The sequence below is a fragment of the Bidens hawaiensis genome, unplaced genomic scaffold (genome assembly GCF_021521415.1).
Source record: "Bidens hawaiensis isolate Kalapana, Puna unplaced genomic scaffold, B.hawaiensis_p1.1 tig00066195_1, whole genome shotgun sequence".
Classification (NCBI taxonomy): domain Eukaryota; kingdom Viridiplantae; phylum Streptophyta; class Magnoliopsida; order Asterales; family Asteraceae; genus Bidens; species Bidens hawaiensis.
In genome coordinates, this window is record NW_027501783.1 from 1 (window position 1) to 18,574 (window position 18,574).

Consider the following 18,574-nt stretch of genomic DNA (forward strand, 5'->3'; position numbering starts at 1 on the left):
GGATTTGGATCCCGACCCTCCATGACCTTAGTGAATTAATCATGGACGAAGCGCATAGATCGAAATAATCCATACATCCGGGATCGGATTTGACTATTGATGATACGGATATCTGAAAGGATTTTTATTAATGGTCGAGTTTGGAGAAAGATATGGTCACGTGTATTGGTGAATATTGAGTTATGCAAGAGATAAGGCTGCATACCGAAAACCCTTGGGAACGCCAGTATGACAGAAAATTCGCCAATGATAGTGGGAATAAATTACATTGGATTTCGGGATGCAAATTCCAAGATATATATCAAAGGCATGAGGAAAATTGGGTAATCGCGGATTGATTAACCAATCCTCACATTTCATCCCAATCTATGACGATTACCACAATGAATTCTCGCCCAAATTCATGATGTTGAAATGGTAACTCGTCGTGGAGTACCATTTTCAATGATCTCAGATCGAAATAGTCATCCTACTTCCATTATTGGAAGGCGGGGAAGGAAGCATCGAGAGCTTGAAGCTTTCTATGGGTGAAGTGATTATCACCAATTTGTTAAATCGAAAATGGGCGTCACTCAAGCCATAATATTTGCATTGATTCGAGAATCAACCGATCGGATTTATAATGCTTAAGAGAAGTTGAAAGTAGCGCGAGGATTGGCAAAGAATTTATGTCAACGTTCAAAGGAAACCATTGTCACTAAATAGAGGTGACAAGGCTTTTTAAGGCATCACCTTAGAAAGGTGATATGAGATTTGCCAAAACCGAAAATAGCTCCTTAATATATTGGGCCTCATGAGATTATCTCCATGATTGGTCACTTAGTTTATTAATTAAAGTATTCCAGGGGCTAAGTACTATACATGATGTTCTGCCATGGATACGGATTGAAAAGTGCCTAAGCGATGAGGCAACGAAAGTACTAGTAATAGAGGTACTCATAGAAGAGATGTTTGATATCATAACTAATTCCGTAGTGATAGTAGACGGGAAAACTAAACAGTTTGGACATACCAAGCTTTATTAATTAAGATTAAGTGGAATTCACAGCGAGGACCAGATTATACTTGGTAACGCGAGGATGAATTCTGAAGGAAAAACCCCCCACCTTTCTCTCGAAAGGAGATAGTGGGCGTGTAAAATTTCGGGGACGAAATTTCTTAACGGGGGGAGAATGTAACGGTTCCGGCAAATTCAGGTATACCCTAGCCGGAATATACTATTTACGTGTTATTTAATATTAAATATATGAATTATAATGTGTTTATACGAGTATATAAGATTCACAGTACGAATTATACTCGAATGTACAGCTAGTCGTATTGAAATTACGATTAATTGATTATGCGATCAAACGAGCGATAGTTATTGAAACCCGAATGAATCGAGGGTTCAATTATAGACGAGATATATGATATTTAGTGATGTTACGAAGTATTAAAGCTTCGGGATAAGTGGATTAAAGCACAGAAAAAGGATTTCGATTTAATAGTACGTCGGTACGTTAAACGAAACCTTTAATACCAAACCGAGCAAGAGACGACCGATCAAGCCGAAAAAGATGCACGATAATTAATGATATGATGTTTTAAGTTAATAAACATCATGGTTTAAGTTTTAAAGTTTTTAAATCGGTTTTATATAAATTTCTTTTTTAAAAGCCGAAAAACGACCGTTTTAAGCCGAATTAGACGTTTAACTGAAAAACGAACTGAACCAGATTATCCAAAACATTATCCAGATCACGGAAATCCAAATGAGTGGACTAGATTGAACAAGTGGGTCCCACCCCACCCATCCTTTAGTCCGATCGGACTTCCCACACACAAACCATTTTCATTTTCTTTTTTCACACACCCCAACTCAACAAACCTTCAACTCTCTCAACCTTTGATCAAAAACCCGAGTTTTCAAGCAAGAACACAAGGTAAAAACCGAGTTGTAATCGTGTTTATCTTCCTTTCTTAGGTTTTCTTTCAAGAAAATAAGGTTTCAAATGAAAAATGGGTGAAAACCCGAGATGAAACCGATTCTTGCATGATCAAGTGATGTATACGGGTTATACAGAGGATCTTGGTCCAAGAAATGAGTTAAACGAGTCAAAAACGAATTTTTTACGGTTAAAATCTATGTTTTTATATCATAACCGTAACCATGAAAGAAATGGCTTGATCGTGAGTATAACTTGCTTGGTATTGTGGTATGTTGTTTGTAGGCTCTGTATTTAGTGGTAGATAAGGCGGAAAGATGAGTTTGTAGCTTGTAGTGGCGGAAAACGAAAGGTATATTCGGTTTTTGTCGGTGTAAGTGTTTTTGGACAGATTTTTTGGTCGTTTAGAGTTAGGTCACGAAATTTTACAGAGGTGTTAAACACATGGAAATATGAGTTCTGTGAATTTTTGGTAATTTTTGGATGAAGGATGAATATTTGGTGAATTTAATGCTCGGTTTTGGCCAAAAATGGTGACAAATAGTTAAATATCATGAAAAATTCTGGAAAATGGTGGATAAGCTTTTCATATCATGCATAAGTCACACACAAAATTTTAGGTCCGTTGGAGAAGTCTAAGTAGGCTTTTCGGTTAAACGAGTTCTAGGGATTTCTAGCTCGGTTTTAGTAAAAATGGCATTTAAAGGAAGATTTTGGTTTGGAAAAATTATAGGGGACTATGTGGATGGCAGGGGACATCCAGGAGAAATTTGGGATTTTTCTAAGATCGTTTGGTATTTACGGCATATTTAGTGTTTAAATGGTGTTTAAAAATAGATAAGTAAATTTTAAATATAAGAATTAATTCTGGAAATATTTTTATAAAATTCCCCACTGTTAAAAAGTGATTTGTGCAAAATTTCAAGATTCGAGAGTAAACGGATAATTATTTGTGCTAATTATCAAACTTTTAAAGTAAAACGCGTAAACCGGTGAAGTTCGCTTAAGCGAGCTGACTGGTGTACAAAAACCCTAAAAATGAACTATTTTCATATAAATGAGCTAAACAAGTAAAAATAAATCATCCGAAAATAATTCGGATGATTTGAGTAATTTTAATCTATTTTAATAGTTTCCGGTACGCCAAAGACGGAAACGGGTCCCGCGGCCAATCGGGACGTCTAAACCGAGCTATAATTTCACATCTTTAATTAAATTATCCGTCAACCACTATTTTCGGGTCATGTGTGACCAAACTCATTTTTGAAACATAGAAACGGATAACAGTGCTAGGCACGCAAAACGAGAAAAACGACTAATAGTAGTTGTGACCTTGGAACTCTAAACGACATCACAATCTGAGTCCGGAGAAGTGTATCTGGGTTAACCTTGCCCCCAGAACGGGTACAGTGCTGGGTTGACAGTGTCCCCAGGTGTACCGATTGATAAGATTAAAGATTATATAAAACAATAATCGTATAATAATGATCGTAGGGATCATATTACAGATTGGACGAGTTAACTGATATTGATTGTTGTTACCCTACTTGCATGTGCTAAGGTGAGTTTTCACGAGCCCCTTTTTACTGAAATGTTTTAAATATTTTCCCGGGACGGAAAGCATGTTTCTATCAAAATGATCAAGTACGTGCTGAACGCATGGAAATGAATGTATTTATATAATGTCAATGTACGGGAATCGTACGGTAATGTATTGAAATGGTAATTGTTTGAGTGTTAATATTGTAAGGTCCCGCAACAGTTTCTGGGGTAACAGAGTTCCCAGAGGTTATTGGAAGTATGTTTCTGGGGTAACAGAGTTCCCAGAGGTTATTAAAGGTGTTTCTGGGGTAACAGAGTTCCCAGAGGTTATTGGAAGTATGTTTCTGGGGTAACAGAGTTCCCAGAGGTTATTAAATGTGTTTCTGGGGTAACGGAGTTCCCAGAGGTTATTGGAAGTATGTTTCTGGGGTAACAGAGTTCCCAGAGGTTATTAAATGTATTTATGGGTTGACAGTGTCCCCAGATAATATTATATTATGATATGGATTTATCATGGTTTACTAAAATTGTGAAACTCACCAACTATTCGTAGTTGACCCGTTTTCTCACATGCTTTTCAGGTACAACTAAGATAAAGTGATTGATTACGTGCTAAGTGCTTGATGTTTGTAAAGTTTGCGTGCTGGACGTTAGAATACATTATAACAGATAGAATTATGAATCGTATTGTACGATGTGCGTATCACCTAGACGGTTATGAAAAATGAGATAATGTAATTTTGAAGTATATTAATGCATTCGGTTTTCTTTATAAACAATGTGGTTGATATCAGAGGCGTCTGTTGCATCCCGTGTACGTTTCCGCTGCGGTTACGGGGTGTTACAGAACTTGGTATCAGAGCCATTGGTTATAAGAGAATTAGGATGTCTTTAAAAGATACCTAAAATATAACCAGTAGCTCAAGTATTATAGGATCTGAATATCAACTAATAATTTATAGTGACGAGGTCTGGATGAACTTGGATGGACAAGTGAGTTGTTATGGTCCGGAACATAATAACAGACTTGTCCGCACGAGGGAATTCAGGGGAATGTCACGGGGTACATTAATAGGTAAAAATGGCAACATATGTGTACAGTATATAATATTATTTATATGTGCTAGTGTGTATATATATATATACGTGTGCATATCTTGTGGGTTCAAGTATTGGGAAATAAGACCCGAATAAGGAACCGAGGGATGTGATAATAAAAAGTACCGAGGATGCTGAAAATTTCTAGAGCATCGGTTGGTGATAAGTCGGACTTATCGGGTTATAGTTATGATGGTACCAAATCAAATCTCCCGTTTGACATTAACCAGAAATGTCTAGTAACCGTCACTCCCAACCAAAAATTGATAAATCCCATACCCTACCAACACCGGTACCGCCTATTCTAATAACTTCCTATGTTATCCTTACATCCGTTAGATGTTTACACCTATGTATGCTCGAATAGAATGATTACCTATACACAAAGAAGTGTTGGAATCATTATGGCATAGTTGGTTGTTCGTTCGTAGGAGGTATACTGTGTATGCCGGATATACGAATAGACACGGATATTATAACTCCGTGGTACGTAATCGTTCGGTGCTCACGGTGAGCATGTATCAGTTATGCTGACATGCAAAAGGATATTGAAATCAAGCATATTAAACATTGATCTTGGTTGAGAAAGGTCTATATGTCAGTTGGTGACAAGGGTTATGAAACATATTTAAACGTTAACCGATGTCAGGTTAAGTCCATATGTTATTATATTTGTGGGACATATATACTAGATGCCGGTATGTGTAATATATATGATAATGTTTGGTGTGTATGTGTACCTGTTGTTATGATTGAGCTGGTAACGAGTTATACGGTGAGATTAGTATTGATTACTGCGTACGGGATGAGTACGGCAGAATGACATAAAAAGAGTAACTCCAATGATGGAGATTGATATGATTCAGTTGATTGCTCGAAGATAGCAGATGATGATACCGAATGTCGTATCACAGCTCACTGCTAGTATTGATGCGAATGTGATCGCAGAATTATAGATCGAGCAATCACATGATTTTGAATATTTCAATTCTTAGTGTTATTACTAAGAGTGATATTGTCCCACCGGATACTATTGTAACTACAAGTATTAGTTGTAAACTAAACATGAATAGTATTCGTAATGAATTAGATCCGGTATGAAGGATATGTTTGTTGTTTGTGGTAAGGAAATTATTAATAGCTTACTGATGGTAAAGGGAGGAATGGATTAGCGAGTGGATAGAAAAGATCGAAATGGTTAAGGATATTGGTAAGAGTCTAGAACATTGTGTAGTGAAATATGCTACAGGTATGTTGGTAGATTATGTTGTATCGTGATGGAACACGATGGTACAAATTTATAGTTAGAAAAATTATTGCTCAAATAATATGTTCGGGATTTAAAATTCTTGTGCCAGAGCACTTTTATTCGATTAATTAAGTTCAGAGACTGGAAAATGAGCTATGAAAGATAGAAATGTTGTGTGATGGTCACTTAGAACGCGCTAATCGTTTAAAGGAATTGTCATGTCTGGTAACATGGCTAATTACTCCTGAAACTAAGCGAAGTGAGCGCAATATTGGGGACAACTCCATCAATAAGGAGTATAGCCAATCATGTAAAATATACGACCTTTGGAAGGGTTGTGTCACAAACCAGCATCGATATATTTGACTCTATGACAAGTGGACTGGAAGGACGTTAGGTGAGACGTCGGGTAATAAAGAAGAGAAACGATAAAGGTATAGTGCAAGATAGGCTTTGGATAAGTAGGTATACCCTACAAACCAGAATTATACTAAGACTAGTTCTGGTGCGAAAACATGAACCGCATAAAGGGTCCTTCTCTAACTGTGGAAAATATGGTTATCGGCAGGAAGAAGAATGTCGGGTGATAGTAGGCCACAGGTATGGTAAAGATGGACGTAATGCCCCAAATTGTAGAACCAATTGAAGCCGTGTGAACCGGCAATCCCAACCCATTCGTGTACAACCACTCCGAAACCAACAACTTCAATAAACAATCCATTCAAAAAGACTAAATTATGCCAAACAGTTGTACTTGCTATGAATGTGGCAGTACAGAACGTTTCAAGAGAAATTGCCCAAAGTTGAACCAAGGTGTCATTGGAAGACGAACCTCATGACAAGCATCAACCTCTGATCGAGCAAGGAGCCGTGCTTTTGTGAGTAATTCAAATAAGGCACGTCATGATCCAAAAGTGGTATTAAGTATGTTGTGATTTTAAATCAATAGGCTTCAGTGATAAATTTACGGTCGTCGATAGAAGTTAGTTCCTGTTAACCTCCTACCCTTTGGAAAGATACCGATTAGTGAAACTATAGAACCCTATACTGTAGAATCGCTAACGGTAAATCCCTAATGGTTAACTAAATTGTACGGAATTGTCCTATTATTCTGATCGATTAACCTTTCCTTATTGACCTACGACCAGTAGAGCAAAGAAGTTTTGACGTAATGGTTAGCATGGATTGGCTAACTCAACATGAAGTAGAAATCAAATATGAAAAGAAGATGATTAGAAGGAGAAACACATATATATAGCAATATATATGTGTTGGGTACAGAAAAATATATAACATACAGAGAAAAGTGTACGGTATTATGTTGCCACTCAAATCTCATCTTGAGATGTTATAATATTTACGACAAGAAGACGTGGTGTATTTGACAAACATGATTGCCAAAGTATTTAAAAGAAAACATATAAAAGATATCCCGGTGGTGCTCAAATTTCCACAAGTTTTCCCAGAAGAACTTCCTGGATTACCGCCAACCCGACAGGTCGAATTCAGAATCGATTTAATACCTCAAGCTGGCCCTGTTGCTATAGCATCTTACCGACTTGCGCCAACTGAAATGCAAGAATTGTTGGATAAGGTTTTATACGACCTAGTTAGTCACCATGGGGTGCACCAGAGTTAATTGGGAAATGAAGGACGGAAGTGTTAGGATATGTATTGATTAGAGAGAATTAAATAAAGTGATGATCAAGAGTAGGTACTCACTTCTTCGAAGTTAATGATCTGTTTAACCAACTGCAAATGGCGAATTATCTTTAGAAAATTGATCTTATACATAGTTATCACCAAATGAAAAATCCAAGAGGAGGACGTTGCAGCAACAGCGTTGCGGACTCGCTACGGCCATTATGAATTCTTATTCATGCCGTTCGGGTGAACAAATGCGCAGGCAGTATTCATGGAACTCATGAATCGAGTCTGTAAACCTTACTTTGACAAATTTGTCATAGCATTCATTGATGATATTTTGGTATATTCGCAACGTAAAGAAGAGCACGAACGACGATTAAGGAAAGTTGTGGGAGTGTTAAAACAAGAAGAGCTATATGCGAAGTTTTCAAAATATGATTTTGAATAAAGAAGGCATAATCCCTTGGTCATATTGTAAAGCAACAAAGATTTCACAAAGATCCAAATAAGATAGAGACCATTAAAATTGTGCCAAGCGCCGATTTTAAGTCTCCCCGATGGAGACGATGGTTTTGTCGCGTATTGTGACGCATCGCGTAAAGGGTTAGGATGCGTGTTGACGCAGTATATCAAGGTTATAGCCTATGTTTCCCGACAGTTAAAAGTACACGAGTAAAATTACACTACTCAGGACTTAGAACTGGGAGCGGTTATCTACGCACTTAAAATGTGGAGACATTGTCTCTACGATACGAAGTGCACCATCTTCACCGATCATAAAAGTTTGCAGCACATATTTGATCAGAAGGAACTGAATATGAGGCAACGAAGATGGGTCGTAAATCGTTGGAATTTCAAGTAGGCGATAAGGTTTTACTAAAAGTGTCACCATGGAAAGGAGTTGTACGATTCGGCAAGAAAGGAAGGTTAAGTACACGTTTTGTGGGACCATTTGAGGTATTAGAACGAATCGGTACTGTTGCTTATCGCTTAGGATTGCCAGAAGAGATGAAAGGAATACATGATGTATTTCATGTCTCTAACTTACGTAAGTGTCTAGCTAACGAAACTCTAACCATGCCTTTGAAAGATGTCGAAATCAATGAAAATCTAAAATTTGTAGAACAACCTCTACAAGTGGAAGATTTCCAAGTTAAGCAACTTAAACGTCAAAGGCTAAAGTTAGTCAAGATACGATGGAACTCCCGAAGAGGACCTGAGTTTACTTGGGAGTTAGAATCAGAGATGAGGAAGAAATACCCACATCTGTTCTGAGCGAATCTCGAGAACGAGATTCATTCTAAGGTGGGGAGGATGTAACATCACAAAAATTTTGGTTCAAATTTGACAAATTAATAAAACTTAAGAACTAAAAATATTCATAGCAAATGTAAAGAGAAAAATAAGACAAAGAATGGAAGTAGTTTATGTTAAGGAATGGAGTAAGGAGACTCCATCCCACATCGGAGAAAGAAAGAAAAAAAAAGCACTTTATAAGGAGAGAACATTCCATGGAAATGTTCTTAAGTGGCCAAACACTCTCCCTAGTCCTAGCGGAGGGTGCGAAGCACCCGACGCGCACTGGCATGGGCGCAATGTGGCGCTATGATGGCGCACTTCGCACGCTCGCATCGCCGCTTAAGAGCCGCCTTTGTATTTTTGGATGATGATAAGATCAAGATATGGCAAGTTACCAAAAGACCATGGACTAAAAATGAACAGATTCAAAGTTTTGCATCTTCGAGATACGCGAAGAATCCAAGTTGTGCATCTTCGCGATACGCGAAGATGCAGTACACGTGGAGAGACAGGAACGACACGTGGCGACACATGGCAAGCCTACGCGGCGACTCAGCGAAGCTAGTGCAGCTTCGCGATACGCGAAGGTGCACAAAAATTTCTATAAATAGGCCGGCCATGGGGGGTGGTCCTCACCATCCAACTCACACTTCCCAATTACACATTGTCTCGATTTACGTGCCACGACCCGAGATGGCGATATCCTGACAAGCCTTACCTCGAAATGCGTGCCATAACCCTACTTAAATACCCTCTCGACTTTCCTTCAAGTAGAAGTGTTGTTCAAGTAAAGCACAAGCATTTCTATAAATAAGTCATTCAAGGTAGGGGTTCTGCCCGATTATTATAATATAAATGGCTTAGACCCTAGTCAGGGATATAGCCCGTACCTTGATTTTATAAAGTGGAAATAGGATTTTATAAAGTCGAGATTATAGATAAAATAATACTTCTTTATTTTATATAAAGATTTTATAATAGGAATTTGAAATATATGTTTTCTTCACGAAGAAGAAACAAAGGTTTATAAATGATTAAAAAGAAAGGACTAGAGGTCCTTATATTTATAAAGAGATAAAATGTCAAGGTAAAGGTTATGCAATCGGACTAAAGGTCTGAAGCTAGATCGTTGATCTAGTACTTATAAAATGTTATTCTCGTACTATAGGTCCGAGGTAACGAGACAAATTGGGGAGAAACACCAACCAAGAAGAAAGGTGAATGCGTCCAACCTTTTATAAAACAAAGTCTTAAATGTTTGCATGGGATTATATCCCTAAAACTTTATAAACAAAAGTAATACTGGCCCTCAGGCTATTGTATACGTTTGTCTGGATCCTTACATATGTGGGCAGACGGTGGGCACACCGCACCACACTTGCTAATGCCTCCGCCACGTTGGGCCGGACCTAAGTAATGTCCGAGAGGGGATTATCTCGTGTATATTGAATAGTTGCCAAGACCTCGATGCTGCGATATCGCTGAGAGGTTTCAAGTATAACTAGAGGTTTATAATAGTATATTTAACTTGATTGTTTCCTAAGCCACGATGGGCTGGGTCACAAGATACCCGAGGGGATAATTAAGTAACTTAAAATATTTTGAGTCAGCGTGTTCACCAGCATGTGTTGCTGACGTATTTTTTTATAACTATTTTACAGATAATGAAGGATAGGTGTTTGGAGACAGAGGATAGCCGTTAGACGATCTGATGGCTCAAAGGATGTTTTAATATTAAAATAATATAAATCATGGTTTTAATACCCAAACACTTTTGTATAACTTAACGGGTGTTTCAAACCCCGTGATTTGAATATAATAATATTTTATTAAAAGTCTTCCGCTTTACAACCTTTAACTCTGATGTATTTACAAAACAGGTACCAACGTTGGGTTGTCACGCCCAGGCCCTGAGCGGGGTGTGACACACCATGAAGCAGCTTATCAGCTGCAGAATGGAACAAGGATCACCTGTTAGTGCGCATGCCGTCAAGATGAAAGGGTACATCGAACAACTAAGGAAACTTGATTATCCCCTGTCAGATGAAATGACAGCGGATTTCATCCTGAACTCTCTTCCCAGCTCTTACGACCAGTTCGTAATGAATTTCAATATGAATGGCTGGGTGAAGACAGTGCCGGAGCTTCATGGATTGCTCAAGACGGCTGAGATGAATATTCCCGCTAAAAACAATCAAGTCCTTACGGTTCGATCTGCTGGTGTCATCAAGCCTAAACCCAAGAACCGGGGTCATAACGGTAAAGGCAAGAAGAAGGTTACTGTTGCTGCCAGGTCTGCCACCAACACTAACAAAGGTATTGCAAAGGTACCACCGCCGCCTCCTGAGGAGCGCCAGTGATACAAGTGCAACAAAATGGGACACTGGAAACGTAACTGTCCCGACTACCTTGCTGAGCTAAAAAGGTAGAGGACCAATGGTGAAAGCTCCTCTAAAGGTATTTTTATTTACGTTATTGAACTTTTCACCGTCTCTAGCAACACATGGATATTTGATACCGGATGTGGTTACCACATCGTTAATGTCTTGCAGGAGCCTGAAAACTGGAAGAGGCTGAAACAAGGCAGCATGGAACTCATCGTTGGTGATAGGAAGAGAGTCCCAGTTCTTGCAACTGGCACATATCGTTTTGCTTGTCCGTCTGGCCTTGTAGTTACTTTGGATAACTATTTGTTTGCACCTGGTTTGACCAGAAACATTATTTCAGTTTCTTTATTATTTGAACAAGGATTTAAGTACGTTTTTAATAGTAATGCTATTTCTGCCTACTTGAATGATATCGTTTATTTTGAGGCTAAACCTCGAAATGGTATTTATGAGGTTGATGTTCAAATAAACAATAATGTATATAATCTTTCTAAGCGTATCATATCTGGCATCAATGATACATTTCTATGGCATTGCCGACTTGGCCACATAAGCAAGGCACGAGTTAAGAGACTCCAATCCGAAGGGATTCTTGAATCCACAGGACCGGACTCTTTTGATGACTGCGAATCCTGCTTAGCTGGCAAACTCGCCAAAGGCTCCTTCACTCATAAGAACGAACGAGTAAAGGATCTGCTAGGAATCATACATACTGATGTATGCAGTCCCTTCAAAACCATGTCTAGGAATCATGAAAGATACTTCGTTTCTTTTATTGACGATTACAGTCGATATGCATATGTGTATCTCATGAAACACAAGCATGAAACCTTTGAAAAGTTCAAGAGTTTCAAAACAAAGTGGAAAACCAACTCGGGAAAACTATTAAAATGCTTCGATCAGATCGAGGCGGAGAGTATCTCAGCTCAGAATTCATACATCATCTAAAAGAGCGTGGAATTGTTTCACAGCTCACTCCACCCGGCACACCCCAACACAATGGCGTGAGCGAGAGGAGAAATCGAACCTTGCTAAACATGGTCCGATCGATGATGTGTAGAACTAACTTGCCTCACTCCTTTTGGATCTTTGCCCTTTTGACCGCCACCCGCATTGTCAATCTGGCTCCAACTAAAAAGGTAAGCAAAACCCCATATGAGATATGGCATGGACGAAAACCCAATTTGTCTTTCCTTAGAGTATGGGGATGTGATGCTTATGTCACTAGTGATTCTTACGATAAGCTCGATCCTCACGGCGTAAAAGTTATTTTCCTCGGATACTATAACCAAAGCGGATATTATTTCTTCCATCCTGATACAAATGTGATTTCTATCAAAAGAAAGGGCCACTTTCTAGAGAAGGAAATTCTCAATCGAGGAACTGGAGATAATATTGTCGATCTTGAAGAAATTCAAGAACTACAAACTACCGCTGAGGAAGTTGGAACGTCTGATCAACAAGTTGTTTTTGCTGATACATCGGACATGAACACAAGCGTTCGCAGAAGTAATAGGACTTGCATACCAAACTCTAAATACCTATGGCATCTAGATGGTCCCGAGGTCCTCTTAGTAGCCGAGTCAAGTGACGAGCCTACTAATTACAAATCTGCTATCTTAGATCCGGAATCTGAGAAATGGCAGGATGCCATGAACGCCGAGATGCAATCCATGCGTAACAATCAAGTCTGGAACTTGGTTGAGCTACCCCCCGAGCAAATGGATCTTCAAGAAGAAAAATGACATGCATGGAAATGTACAGACTTATAAAGCACGGCTAGTCGCGAAAGGTTTTACTCAAACTCAAGGTATTGACTATGATGAAACCTTCTCGCCCGTCGCTATGACTAAGTCGATAAGGATATTACTTGCCATAGCCGCGTACTATGACTACGAGATATGGCAAATGGATGTCAAAACTGCTTTTCTTAATGGACATCTTTCTGAAGATGTCTATATGATTCAGCCTGAAGGTTTTGTCGATCCTAAATATCCTAACAGGGTGTGCAAACTGAATAAGTCCATTTACGGACTTAAACAGGCATCTCGCAGCTGGAATCTTCATTTTGATGAGAAAATCAAAGAGTTTGGTTTTATCAAAAATGAAGATGAGCCTTGTGTTTAAAAAAGGCTAGTGGGAGCACTATATCATTCCTCATCTTATATGTGGATGACATACTGATCATTGGAAACAACATCCCTATGCTTATAGAAGTTAAGAACTGGTGGGCTCTTGTTTCACAATGAAAGATCTTGGTGAAACTGCTTATATTCTAGGAATTAAGATCTACCGAGATAGGTCTAAGCGGCTTCTAGGGCTGAGTCAAAGTACATACATAGACAAAGTAATGGCACGCTTCTCTATGGATAACTCCAAGAAAGGAGCTCTCCCCATGGCTAAAGAACCGTGTTGAACAAATCGCAATCTCCAATAACGGACATTGAAACTAAGCACATGCAAGCAATTCCATATGCTTCAGCGATTGGTTCTATCATGTATGCTATCTTATGTACTAGACCTGACGTCTCGTATGCACTGAGCATGACTAGTCGTTTTTAGCAGAACCCTGGCATTGCCCACTGGACTGTTGTGAAGAACATTCTGAAGTACCTGAAAAAGGACGAAAGACATGTTCTTGGTGTTTGGAGGAGTGGAAGAAGAACTCACTGTAAGGTGTTATACTGATGCTAGCTTCCAGAATGACCGAGATGTTTCTCGCTCACAATCTGCTTGGATGAAGAAATTCATAGCCCACCTCGATCTTGTCCCAAGTTTTCTGAAACCGATCGACGTAATCTGTGATAACACAGGAGCAATTGCTTGCTCAAGCCAAAGAGCTCAGATCTCATCACAGGGCCAAGCACATTCTAAGTAAGTTCCACTATATACATGATATACTGGAATGAGGAAACATCATAATAAGCAAAGTAGACACAGATCAAAACCTAGCCGACCCGTTCACTAAACCGATGACTCAGGACAAGCATGATCATCACAGAGATGCTATCGGTCTTAGATTAGCTAGTAGTTTATTTTGATTTAGTATTTGGATGTGTGAACATTTCAAACAGTTATACTTTAAGTTCTCTTTTGATTTAATGGTTAAATGCAAATGTTGAATAATATAACTGTGTTCGATTTTAATACGTTTAATCCATGAATATTGTATTCTAAATTGTTCGTAGTCGGTCAGACTCGTGGGAACGACTTTGAATTAAGACTATTCTGACTTTGGACTCAAGGAGTTGACTTCCAAACTCACAGACCTCATTATGAATGACGTTGGATGTAACTCGCATCAAATCATCTTCATGGATCTTAGTCATAAGATGTTTTGATACTGGTATACTCATTTAGTATCCTCAGACCTGAGATACATATTAGAACTTTCGTTTACTAAAGGTTATTCTTTGATCAGTGTCAACCGCTATCGCATAACTGCTAGCTATAAAGGCATTGGTTAGGAATGATCTGAAGTTCAGTGAGAGTTGTATGTAATCAAGATGGGATTCTGTACTCTTACATGATATGTAACAGTTAGACATCTTGGCGTCCTCGTTGATTCAAACTGGTAAGGTGTGAGGCCTCACCCAAACTAACTGTGTGTTTGATTGGACCACTTTGATTCTAGATCGAGAACTATAATGATTGAACGCCATATGAGATTGAACCTGATCCATGTCTCATTGTTCAATTGATGTCTTATACAGAAAGGATAGATGACAACGATTACCATAAATTCGTTATCTTGCAATAGTGTATTCCAAGATTATTTTGGTTAATGAATTTAAAATGTTATAACCTGTTGGGGGCAGCTATGTGTAGCTAGAGCACCACTGGTTGTCAGTATTGAGTAACTTAACAAGAAACCGTCCAAGTGGGAGACTGTTGAAATTATGGACCGGTTCGGGTAAGTCAATACGGCCAACCGGGTTATGACCCGTAAGAGTTACACCGTGAGGTAACGAACCATTAACCCGCTTAAGTTAGTTAACCGGGTTAGACACTTTAACGAGATAAAAATTACATGGAGCAGACTTTGGAGTAAGAATTGGACTTGTTGGCCCATTAGGTCTATAACTAATGAGATTAGTTAAACCTAATAGGAGGCTATATAAATATATGATATTTTAATAACCTGACAACTAATCCTAACAAGTCCATCTCATCCTTCCTCCATCCAACAGCCGGCCACCTGCTTCACCGCTGACATCACCGCCAACGCCTGACCAGCCACCGCCGCCTGTCTGCCACCGCCTGCCGGTGCCACCGATGCCTGTCTGCCGCTTGTCCGCCGCCTGCTGCCGCCCACCGCCGCTATCCGTAATCACCACCGCTGCCGTTGCCGTCGTGCACCGCCACCGTTGGTCGTTGATCTCGTTGTGTCACCTAGCTCGGTTCGTTAGCCTTCGGTGTCTCAACCGGTTAATTATTAACCAAGGTAAACTTAAATATATTGTTAGTTTATAATTATCTGTAACCGGATCCTGTCGAGTTTAGTTTTTAGTGCTGATTAATTATATATATTTTGCTGCGTATAATTATTAATTAATATGATTAATTATTATTTGTCACGTTTATTGAACCGGATTTAATAAACAAAATTCTAACTGATCACCACTGAAACCCAACACGGTTAACTAGAGCTCGTCTTGTAAGCAGACGTGAACTTTTGGCATGATGAACTATAAATTGGACCGTGGCTTGAGCCGCACAAACAAATATCCCACCGTTCTCCGAACAATTAGAATGATAAATCCATTTATATATAAAAAAAATTGAGAGTGATCAGAATAAATCCATTTCCACAGTTCTAACGCATTTGCCTCAACGCGAGAGGTGGGCTTACATAAAGGTTTTAGCGCACAAACTTTTTTATTTGTTTTTAATTTTATATGTTTGTGCTAACGCTTTGATATTTAATGTGCCCCAATGTGTTGACACATGTTTACTTTGATTTAAATTCTGCAAAGAATATTTCGAATATCAACCGAGTTGTGTTTCCAAGAGGGCAAAATACCCACTATCACAAAAGATCAAAGAAAGCTAAAAAAATCTCTCTAGAAGACACAAAATATCAAATTTGTTTTCAAACCTTAACCCTAGATAACCCAAATCTCAAACATGTGTTTGAGAATAGGGACCAAGCCTTTCCAGCAATAGGGCCTAGGGACCGATATGCGAGTAGTTTCTTGCTTGATAATTGTTATATTTACCAACTAACGCACGCATCCTTTATATCATTTACACATTTATATACCCATAGTAGTATGAGATTTGAACCTTCAATCTCATCATGAGGAGCGTTTTTTCATCACACCTTGATGCCATTAGACTAATGTTAAAATTAATGTGTGTGATTATGCGTCACTCGAAAAGATAAACACAACAACTACAATGATGAAGACGAAGGAGTCAACTGGTACAAGTAACAATTTAAGCCAAAAAAAAACAGAGAGAGAGAGAGAGAAAAAGAAACTACTAAGGGGCTATTTGGAATTCCTTATTTTCACCTCCTTATAACTTAAAAAGAGAAGTCATAAGTTACAAAAGTGTAACTTATCAACATTTTCTCTCACATAATAAGGAAACCCAAACACTTTTTTTTAACTTATCATAAGTTATAAGTTATAAGGAGGTAAAAATAAGGAATCCCAAACAGCTCCTAAATATGTTATTATTCGATGAGAATTATTAAAAAATACTAAACTATTATGAGAAAAAAAAACACAAATCTGAATGATATATAGTTGTTTTTTTATCATTGGTTCAATGGTTCATATGTCACAAATGCTACCTTTTCAAAATACACATTTTTATGTTATCCGCATAAAAATAAATCATTAAATTAAACTAATCTATTCTTATATGGTTTACTTTTGTACCGTTAAACAGCACATGTATAGATAACACTACCATGATTAGATTATATACATAAGCGAACAATCAAACTATTCTTTGACTTTCTACTTCGGAAGAAATTACATTAATATTATTTTCTTTGTTTAGAATTTTTTAAGATTGAAGAAAAAAAAAAGAGTGAATTTTGATGTTGGTGTTCTGACTATTCTCCTAATATATAATATAACTGACTCCTGGTATAAAAGAAAATTATACAATTTTGGGTAGGAGATTTTTTTATCCATACCTAACCATATTTTTACAAGTTCATATGTATGTTTTATACATGAAGCGTGTTAGAATTGGAAAGTAAAGAAAATCAACTCTCTCTTTTTTTCAGCTTTTTTGGAGTGGGGGTGGCAAAAGAAGATGTAGACGTACTGTTTGAATAAAATTAAAAAAATATTTTTCTGCTTACATTTTAGATCTTTTTTTCAGTGTTCTTCCAACCCAGTATATATAGAGAATTTAAAAAGTAAAAAGGCGATTATTGTATATCTTCATTTTTTTTTATCTATCTACGTGTATTTTATTAGTTTCATACTGTATTTGCTTCTATTTTCCCATTCAAGATTATACCATAGTTGTTTAAACCTTTGTGAAGAAGCCATCGTAAGATTTCAACACATAATATAATAAGTAAAATATAATATACAATAATTTGTATATAATATATCATCTTCCTCTGGTTGGACGTATCACATATGGGTGTACATGCTGGATTGAATTAATCATAAATACTAAACCCCCACCCAATACCCTATGAATTTGGGTTGGTCCTTTTACTCGATTAACTATTTACAGGATCCCATTGATTAGTAAGGTATTGATGGATTCCCTGACATGTTAAAAAAATAATTTAATAACAAAAATATCAATGACTAAACACATATAGCCAGTATTTATATTCTTTAAGGCTAGAAAATTCTATGTAGAGGTGAGCTTCCCTGTCATGATTGATATAGACATAGGTGCAAACTTGGATCATTTTAAACATCCCAATTGTTCTTGAAACATGATCAATTGATCATACTGATTAAATTATTTGCCCATTTCGATCCCTAAACTCGTTCGTGTATAGTTAGTTGCACTATCACATGATGTGACCAAAATATTAGGGACAATGGGACATAAAGAAATCTAAGGCGAAAACGATAGAATGTATTACGTAGATGAAATCACAAGAGAAAAGGCATGAAGCTTTCCTAATCTTTTTTAAGGCATGGATTGAGAAAAGGCATGAAGCTTTCCTAATCTTTTTTAAGGCATGGATTGTGCATGCTTGCTTGTTATGATGTCACCATATACATAACCCTCAAGAAGATCTATATAACAAAATATAAACATAAAATGTAATTGTCATGGATAATACATGATATTTACGTATGACATAAGTCATATAACTACCACAAATCAAGTTGTTGCCTTTTCCTTGTTAGCAGTATGTGGAACGCCAAAAACAAATAGCATTTTAAAACATGCAATTAAGATAAGTTTAGCTATATACCAAATTTAATACA